The sequence below is a fragment of the Macadamia integrifolia genome, chromosome 11 (genome assembly GCF_013358625.1).
Source record: "Macadamia integrifolia cultivar HAES 741 chromosome 11, SCU_Mint_v3, whole genome shotgun sequence".
Lineage (NCBI taxonomy): Eukaryota > Viridiplantae > Streptophyta > Magnoliopsida > Proteales > Proteaceae > Macadamia > Macadamia integrifolia.
The window spans coordinates 6,632,777-6,643,414 of NC_056567.1; the positions used below are offsets into that span (position 1 = coordinate 6,632,777).

The 10,638-nt window shown below is 39.3% G+C and overlaps 1 pseudogene; it reads left to right on the plus strand.

Annotated features, from left to right (window-relative positions):
• Nucleotides 1-9,810: 9,810 nt before the first annotated feature.
• On the plus strand, nt 9,811-9,929 carry LOC122094465 (annotated as a pseudogene).
• The last annotated feature ends 709 nt before the right edge of the window (nt 9,930-10,638 follow it).

The window sequence follows — 10,638 nt, forward strand, 5'->3', positions numbered from 1 at the left end:
CTTAAATATACCTCTAACCATGGTAAAAGATAGGTGGAAAAGCCTTGTTAAATAGTGGGGCCCACAGAAGAAAAACACCAACTCTGGGCATTCTGCCACTGAACAGGCGGGCTGGTTGGCCAGAAGCTCTCCAGCAGGTTAGGCTCTTTTTGGTCCTCTGCTGTCCATTCTTCTGCCCAAGTTACCCCACCTCATGTGGGACCTTCCCCCACTCTTGTAGGCACCCTTAAACCATCCATACACTACAGTTATGTATCTTTTCTTCTTTATTTCCTACTATGCATCTGATTATAAATTCTTTCCACCACCATGTACCCTTCACCATAAACTTTCTATGACTCAAGCTGGGATTCTAAAATCAGGGTGTTACAGAAGATGCATATCTGGGCCTTGGCATGGCAGTTTGCAGTGTTTAGTGGAGTATCTGTTTGAGGGTTGGTCACTTAATCAACTCCTTTCAAGTGCATTAGTGCTTGATTTGCATCAATTTCCTTGCTTTCCAAAAAGTGTAGCCTTGGGTCCCTATTGACTCCACCGTGAGTCTATACTTGGCCCCTATGTGGGTCTACTATGTAATAACCAATAGAACCTTGAACTAGAATACCAATGAAGATTACAAATTTAGAAAGACCCGTCACTGTAGGCAATTAATTAATTTGGTAGATAAATCAAAGTGGTGACAAGATTCATTTATGAGTTGCACCCCATATGGAACCCAATGGAAGAAAAAGAGGGAAAACGGAAAGAGAGGTGTGACACAGGACAACTGTAGTAGATCCAAAGTTTTTTTTTTCCTGAGATGGTCCGTAGATAATTCTCCTTGTGGTTACAATTAATTTGTTATTATTATTATTATTATTATTATTATTATTATTATTATTATTATTATTATTACTATTTAAAGAAAGAGGCTACATGGCTATGTAGTTACTGCATCAATGCCTGTCACTGTGGGTAAGGTTGTCAATTAACCACACCATTTACTAAACGGTTACACTTTTTGAAACCGCAACCATTTAGTAAACGGTTTTGGTTTCCACGGTTTTTAAATGGTTTTGGTTTCACAGTTTTAAACGGTTTCAGCTTCAGTTTTGGTTTATTCCATACGGTTTCTAAACGATTAGCAATCGGTTTGCTAGTTTATTCGCATGTTTACTAAAATTTGCTTTCGGTGATAAACGATTCAATCTTGAGAATGTGAAATGCAACCATTATCTTTTGTTAAAAGAACCAAACAACTAAGTAAAAGAAAATATTTTGACAGAAAATAGTAAGCGCATCAAACAAGTCAGTAAGTAATGCTTACAACAGGGATTTTCTTCTTCTCCCCCCACCCAAATAATGTGCTATAATATTAGAAAATATATATTTAATATGTCATGGTATAAGCAAAAATTGTATTTTTATCAGTATACATTCTACTTAGTGCGTTGGATTAATTTAATTGGCATTCCAAACCATGAGCAAGCTACCTCTAGAATTACTTGCAGGCTTACAACACTCAATCTTTGAATCAAATGAGATACTAATGATATTTTGCAACCACCTTATTTAATCTTTAAATAGGTTAATCAGATCGGTTTTGACGGTTTAAATGGTTCGATTTTCACAGTTTTAATTTGGTTTGAAACCATGGGTTAAACGGCTCTGTTCGGTTTCAACCTGTTTAGCTAATCGGCCTGAAACTTGAAACCATAATTGAACCATTTACTAAACGGTTTTGCGATTTCGATTTAAACGGCTCGGTTTGGTTTTGATGAATGGTTTCGGTTTCAAATTCACATCCTTATGTAAAGGTCGTCATTGAGACGGATATTTGATGATGGTCCAATACGAGGGATTGGGATCATGTAGAAGGGTTTAGAGTCACCACCTAGGCCTATGGGCCTAGGACTCGGGTGGGCCCAATTCCTGAGAAAAGGGCCCAAAAATTGGTCTGGTCCAGAGATTTAGGTTACATGTTAGGTTGTAGAATTGGGAAGGTGTTAGGCACCCAATGTACCTGGTTCAACCGGTTTTTCTACTAGATGCTTGAGAACGGACATTTTTTACAATTATTCCTATTCCGCATGCATGGCTAGGTTATCACACATATATATTAACTGAATTTAAATAATTATGTACACTAAAACAAGGTCAATATAAAGTCTACATTATGCTAATTCGGATGAGAGGTTATACCTAAGCTTGACCCCTGTTTCGGGTCAAGAGGGGTGGACCAACTGATTAGTGTTGGCACGAATTTTCTTATGGATTCTCCTGGCTTAGGGGAAGATGGTCTTAACCACCAACTTCTTTTTTCGAGAGATGCTGACTATGGTAATATTTGGACAGAGTTCTGGCTAGGATTGGTTACTTTTGGATTTGAATTTCGACAGAGCTTCGGCTAGGGAAAGCTACTCTGGGCTTAGGTTGAGGTGTCACTTCGGCAAAGCTTCAGCTAGGGATGGGCTACTTCCAGATTTTGGCTAAGATGGCACTCCAGCAGAGCTTCCGTTGGGGATAGACTATGGGAGGTCTAGGCTAAGGTGACATCTGATAGAGCTTCTTCTAGGAATAGGCTATGGGAGGGCTATGCTAAGGCTTGAAGAAATTCGAATGATTGAAGAACTTTAAAGGCCCAAAGAACACTTCGAATCTATAAACATTGCTTCGAAGACTTGAAAAACCTCAGAGGGGTTGGGAAATGAAAGCAAAGTTTCTCCTACAAGGGATGTTCACTTGGAAAATTTCGGATGATTGAAGAACTATGAAGGTCCGAATAACACTTCGAAGACTTATGAAGATCGCTTCGAAGACTTGAAGAACTTCAAAGGGGGGGAGGAGAAAGGGTAGAGATTCTCTACGAAGGGTGCTCACAAGGAGGCTTGTGTGTGAAAAACTAAAGGGAGGGGGTATTTATAGATTTTTTGGGCCAATGGGGTGAAACGGGGATTTTCTTGGCCAATGGGGTAAAAAAGTAGATTTTTGGGCTAATGGGGTAAAAGATGAATTTCCTTGGCCAATGGGATGAAAAGATACTTTTCTTAGCCAATGAGGTGAAAAGATGCTTTTCTTGGCCAATGGGGTGAAGGAAGTGTTTTTTGGCCAATGGGAGGTCATGGTGTAGGGTACACTAGTGGGGGGTACAGAGTACACAAGCGGATGAAGAGGGAATCTCATCCAAAATTTGGTCATCGGAGTGAGGGTGTCGGTCACCGACGGGAATGCACAATTGAGCGTGGGGCCACGTGCATGAGGGGCAGGGGACCTGCATGCCGGTGGGGGTGCAAGCACGTGGGCGGGGGCACATGCAGGAGTGCGGGGCTGTGCATAGTGAGGCACGAGGCACGCATGGGCGGGGCTAGGGGCTCGCATGGGTGAGGCTTGGGCATGCGAGGCTAAGTATGGGCATGCATGGTGCTCGCATGGGCTGGGTTTGGGTGCTCATAGCTAGGTGTGGGTGTGCATGGGCAAGGTGTGGTTGCTTGCATGGGCGGGGATTGTGTAGGGGTGTCAATATTGAACCCGAACCATTAAGGCCGACCGAAACGGCCTGAAAAACCCAAACCGAACCGAACTGAACCGAATCCTTATTAGATTGGTTTCGGATCAAGGGGCTTATCAATTATTGATTTTGGTTTGGATTGGGCCAGCCCGATGGGACCAAACGTTCAACCTAATAGTTTAAACCATATGGTATATAGGCTTCTTTTGAGGTTTGACCATTCTACTATTTCCATTTTTTAGCCCAGCGGCTGAACTTTGAACCTTATGTAGTAAGAGAAATCGCAGATCGCAAATTAAAGCTCTCTGATCGCTGCTCGCCACCTGTTGCTGGCTGCCTACTACTCTTCATCGCCTTGGCTTGAAGTCATCGCAAGTCACAACATCGTTCAAGTTAGCCTCTCTCTCATTCTGCGATTTTGTGAAAGGCAAATGGCCCTAAGATTGTGATTGCACCTCGTTTCTGCCGCCTACAATCTCCCTGCAACTCTGCTATCGCCTATTGTCTGTGGTCCTCTTTCTCTGGAATCTTCCTCTCATGTTGCGTGCAACAAGCAAACATTTTTTCTTCTTTCAAATATATGTATTTCGAATGGGTTTAAGTCCTCATAGCTCAGGTCTTGCTATAGATCTTGTAAGTAAACCTAGAGTTTAAATATCCCCAAATTTGGTGTGGAAAAATCATATTTCTTTGAGTTTAAGTCGATTCCATCTTTGTGAAGAGCTTAATCATTAGTGTTTTCTTATCTTCTCTGCAAATTGTCGGGCATTCACTGGGTGATGGTACCACTGCTTTTGTAGCTTCTCTGCATATTATTTGTTCAGCAAGTGTTGTGTTGCATAAATAAAAAGTATTTTGTAATGAAAAACAAAGGAAAATATCATATATACTAAAAAATATTGAAGAGCACTAGGGACTAAGGAATGGATAAACATTGTTGGCCATTGTCTTTCTCCTTTGGTTATCTCCTTTACAGATATTTATCCTTGGAACATTTCTTTGAAAAAGAATACATTGTGGTTTAACCTGAAACCTAACCAAACCGAAACCAAAACCGACCAAAAACCAAAATTCCTTAATGGGTTGGTTTCGGATTCACACATTATGAGATCGAAACCGACCAATTGACACCCCTAGGTTTGGGTGCTCATGGTTAGGTGTGGGTGTGTATGGGTGAGGTGTGGGTGTGCATGTTCTATCTTTTGGGATGATTACGGGAGATCTGATGGTCCGATTTTGAAGTACCGCATACAGTTGGAATCGTGATTCCGAGTACTATCCATCCGTACGGTCGCTTTTGACCAGATTTCTTCGTATATGATAAGTCATAATTGGACCCTTTTTTTCTCCTGCACGGGGCTTATAGGGTTTTTGGTTGAGTACAGAATGTTTCAGGTTTGGGTTACCTCAGTCAGTTGTCATTTCTATCGATCGAAAGCTATTGGTCATGTCCACAATCCAGAAGTCATCATAGTCGGGGGAGGGTGACAAAATTAGGTGTCTACACCGAGCCAAATTAACCGAACCAAATCAATACAGTTTGAGTATATGAGTATTCCCTTGGTTCAGTTTGGTTATGGTGCAGGGTATGAGAATCGTCGGTTCAAACCAAACCGAATTCGTACTGGTTTAAGTATATGAACATTCACCTTTGTTTTTTTTGTGTTTTTTTTTTCTTTTTGGTGTTAAGTGTTGTTTGCAATTTATTACACATATTCACATGCTAAGATAATTTTAGAGTTGACAATGACCATAATATCCATAATTTGAGCCCATCATGGCCTTTAGTCCATTACAATCATGGTCCAAGAGTGGAACCATTTACATAACCGAATTAAAACAGAGTTATAAAACCGTATTACAGAACTGAATCGAAACCAAAACTGAGCCAAACTGAATTAAATTGGCTTGAGTATTCAACTATGGAACTGACTCAGTCCTTAGTTCGATTTCGTTTATCTCATCATCCCTTGGAACAGAACTAAAACCGAGCCGATTGACACCCTTAACTATGGGAACACATGCACGAACATCCAATTAGGGTAGGAGCATCTTTTCATGATGCTTGTTTCTGGGTGCAGATAACACAACTAGGTACTAATCTTTTTCTCCTTTTATTTTTTAGACAGTACACATTGGAGGTTAAGCGTAGACACCATATATAACAGCACATTAATATGATAATATATTTTTAGTTCTGGTAAATATGGTTGTTTGATCAAATTCAATGAACATTTTGTCTATATAATCATCTAATCATATACTATCATAATTTCATGAACATTGATAAAAGAAAAATTATTTGAATAAAAGGAACTTCTGAAAATCAAAGGATTTGATGACCTCAAAATTTGAGATTTAGCCTATACATGTGAGAAAGAGAAATTGTATGGTGAGAAAGGTTCCTACAATGTGCGGGTAACAAACATTTTCCTTTAGATATGGTTTCTTTTGATTATCTACTTACTTTGACATGCACCACAACCAAATCTCCTGGCCTACTCTTTGTGATATCTCACCACATGTCACAAGAAATAAGTTAATTATTTGATCTTTCCCAAACAAAGAATTTTTTTTTTAATTTCATTCCTTACATGGTCATGTCATTGGCTCTGCCACTATAAGAAGGCAGAAAGGAGAAGAAAACTACATAGCTAGGGGAACCACAAACCACACGGTAGCAGCGTTGATCTTATTGTCTCTCCAACTAGAGTAAGGATTTAATTTTTTCTATCTGTTTATCTACTTCTTCCTTAGTTTTAATCTCAACATCCTACAAGGGGCTAGCGCAGTTGGTGAGCAACGAACTTGGTACGAGCCGTAAACTCGGACGTCCTAAGTTTGACTCCCACTAGGCACACCTTGGGCCATTCACATGGGGATGTTTAGTACTCTTCATTGCTTTCAGTGAAAGTTGAATGGTTCTCATTCAACCTTGCTATGACCTGGTCCATGCGGTTGTGGGGTCAGTATGGGCCCATGGGACTAGTTAGGCCGAAGGCCTGGAAACCCGTTGTTAGCAAAAAAAAAAAAAAAATCTTAATATCCTATTTTACTTTCTCCTAACAAATTATAATTAAAGTTTTAGTACAAGGCTTTGATCTCAATGCCCATTGATAATGTTTAGAGAGAGAGAGAGAGAGAGAGAGAGAGAGAGAGAGAGAGAGAGAGAGAGAGAGAGAGAGAGAGAGAGAGGTCTTTTGAATGATAAGGTAGATCAAATGTCACACCCTGCCTTCAATAGGCCAAGGCATGCTGCATTGGACACCTCACCATATCTAGTTAGCATGTTCCTCAAGATCTAGACTAGGGCAAATCATAACACCACCATTACACTACCAAAGATCAAAGTTCATATATACATGCACAGTCTAACAATAAGATATTTTACATAAGCTCCAGTGCCAACTAAGTGATAAGATATATATAATTATCCAGGTGAGAGTTACATACCTTACAAAAAGAGAATATTTACACAATTTACAATATCTCAGTAGTAGAAAATATATAATAGATTACGCATCAACGAAAATATATACACAAAAAGACATAGGAATAGTCTATCCTATTCCTTAGAAGAACTGGCCTCCATAGGCATAGTCGTCACATCTATAATCGGGTCCATGATCGGTTTCATCCTCTGGAATATTGGCTAGGTAATCCATGGCCATTGTCTCATGATCAAGGTTGGCAGTCGACAAAACATCGGTCTCGTCATCTAGAAAAGTAAATAAAAGGGGTGAGCTCATTATGCTCAGTGAGGGGGTGGGGGCAAGCAAGCAAGCACAATACAAATGATGTAATGCATACTCCACACCTTATATGATGCTCATGAGTTCATTTAATATTACACTACTTTCTAGTCTATTACTAAGTCTAAAATCACAGGTATAGTGCTACATAATGTAGGTGGCATTCCCTACCCTGTACATTGGGCATCAGGAATACAAGTTCATTGTAGGCAGGAGTCAGTTAGTCCCGGAAAGAACCTTGGTCCTCCGACTAACCCCTAGGTTAGTAACCCCGAGCAGTCAAGTGTATAGTACGTCGTACCTCACTGCTATCCGTTTCTAGGTATAGTACGTCACACTACAGAAGTGTATTACTGATCAGGCAGCCACAGGTCGGGATTAGTCAGTACCTATCCCCCTATTGACAAGAGGTTGTAGCATTCGGGTAGTGATACCTAACCCAACAATTCTACATGATGTATAACCATCCATCAACCATTCATCACATGCTCACAATAATCATTGGGCACCTACCAGTGTCCCATCTTATCTGCCTTACATGTTCCAGTCTCCCATTCCATGATTCAGTTTTAGAACAATAACAATATTCATATGCACACAATCATAATGCATGAGCTACAAGCAAGAGTACAATAATAAAACACTTAATAAAATAAGTCAAGGTACCCACTCACCTTGGTGTCCAATTTCCTAAAATCCAGGTTCCCGATTCAAATGTATGTCCTCCCCGTAATTTATATTTTCTATTTCATAAATAATTAAATAATTATTTTTAGAATAAATCTTACAATTCTACCCTAGCCTATACAAGTAAATCAACTCAATTCCCAAAATTCCAATTGGGTACTTGACTTTTCTTCACTGCACAATTTGCGTTTCCAACCTCTTTCACTACTAAGGTCATAGAAGGGAAATCATTAGTGGGTCCCTCACTTGGATAGGGTGTCCCGGGGTCGTACCAACAACTTTTCACATTTATGGAGTCCTTAAGCACTGTTCCTTGTTCAGATACTTTCCAATTTGGTTTTAACCTCCAATCTTTATTTTTATTTCATTTGGAAGATCAGTAAGGAATGAATTAGACTCTCAATTGACCCATTTTTGATTCTATTATCTGACCTTAGCTTAGGTATTAAGTTCCTACAGAATTTTCAAGGTTTATAGTAAAATCTGTAGAACTAAATCTCTTTCCCCAATCTCTCACTTAACTGAGGTTGGATTTAGGTGCTTTTAGTCATGTGAGAAATGTTCCAACCGTTTTCAAGCTTGCACATAATTTATTTTGTATAAAATTGAATGAAAATCTGCAAAGATCCCATTTCCAATCTTGAATAAAATTCTTCCCTAAAGTATTTGGCAGAATTTCTGCCTAATCAATCCCATCCCTACCTTTTTTTCATTTTTATTTTTCTTTAAATTCCTTTTAACCATTGAAACCCTAGATTCCAGGGTTCCAATTGGTTACACCCAAGGCTGATATTTCCAATTATGCATAAATTTTGAAAGTAATTGAGAATTTAAAGGAATTTGCACAATTGAAATATTTTCATGCCTTGGCCATCAAATTGGGAGGGAATAATTATGAACACAGGCCTAACCTAATTAATTTAGCCTCTATTAGATCCCCAGTAGAAATTCTCAGGGAGAAATTAACCCATTTTACCAGATCAGGTGATAAAATAATCTCTGCTCTAGGGCTTAGAAATTATGTACTCAATTTATCAGAATTTGGTCTTAATTTTACATAGTGCTACTGAATTGGTAGAAACACTAAGTTCTAGGGATTTTTAGGGATAGATTTCCTACCACTTAAGTTCCCAGTAGCCCACAGAAATTAGGGCTTCCTCTACTGGGTAGCTGCACAGCTCACAGCGATTCCCTAGGCAACAAACAATTGGGTAGAATCCTACCCTACCCCTAACCATTCAATTAATGCAAAATACCTAACTAACCCTACTGCAATAGTAAATCCACTCACTTGGGGGCAGTATTGATCCAGCTGTAGCCTTAGGTGAAGAAGTTCTCTTCCTAATTCTTCTTCTACCTTTCTTCTTCTCCTTCACTTTTCTTTTATTTTCTTCTTGCTGTTACAATAGCTCACGGTTATAAGGTGTGATATTCAGCCCTAATAGACTTTATATAGGGCAGCACTACAGACCTAAGGGTCTGTATGGTTGGCCCCTATATATATTAATACTTAACTAACTAATATATAATTAATTTTATAAATTATTTCCCCCACTTAATTACTAATTTTAAAATATAAATTTCATACCTTATTTAGACCTATTTACATGGGAGCTGAATGAGGATTTGCACAGTAGGGGTGTGGGCCCCACAGTGCTAAAACCCAGGGAATTGCATATAATACCTAATTAAACTAATATGTATTTAAATTTCCCTTTTTATTTACTGGCATAAAATATGTATTTTGTATCTCAATCAGATCTCTTTCCATAAGGGGTATAATGGGGAATTGCACAACAAAGGTGTGGGCCCAACATAGTGCAAAAACCCAAAAAAGTGCATTCTACCAGTCCAATTAGTAGGCTGGTTTGGACCTGCCGGTTTGGGTGCGATCATACCAACATTAATGCTCCGAATCCCATCAAAACTCCACAATTAAGCATGCTTGGACAAGAATAGTACTAGGATGGGTGACCCCCTGAGAAGTCCTTGTGTTACACCCCTTTTCTTTATTCTCTTGTACTAGGTCTCATAATTTAATTTACCTCTTTGTCCTCATGATGAGTTCCCCAGTGATATTGGCAAGCTGAACAGGAACAAGTGGGGTCACTTCTGCCTTCTTGGCACTCCACAACTGCCAACCATGCCAGCATTGGCTTCCTCTACTCTTTCTTCTTGTATGTCCACAAGTAGGGGTATAAACATCAGACTAAGGTGTTATATCAAAATCCATGAAAAAAATTGTGAGAAAGATGAAAATCAATAGCCCACCACTGAATGCATCCCATGAATTGAATTTGTGCAGAATTTATAGAAAACAGTGGCATCCAATCTCAAAGGAAAAGCAAAGTACTATAACTTTAAAAGGAAAACCATAGGAAAGAAGAGAAATTGAGACCCATTTGTAAAGGAATGATAGTAATTGTCCCAAACAAGGATTTTCAACAATCTTGGATCAGCTCACTGCCTAGAGTTAGTGACCCGTTTATATTCACTCCTCAATCACTCTACTTCTTGTGAGCTCATTAGCTCCATCAGTTCCTTGCCATGTTGAGATGAAACCCAGAGACATCTTTGCTCCCTCTCACAATCGTCTTCTACTCTCTCTCTCACAGAGAATTCAATATTCAATGAAAATCCCTAATATACTAGCCACAATCCAATTTGAAGAAGAGGCAGTAAGGCAACAAATGGAAGAATTGGTTGGATCTG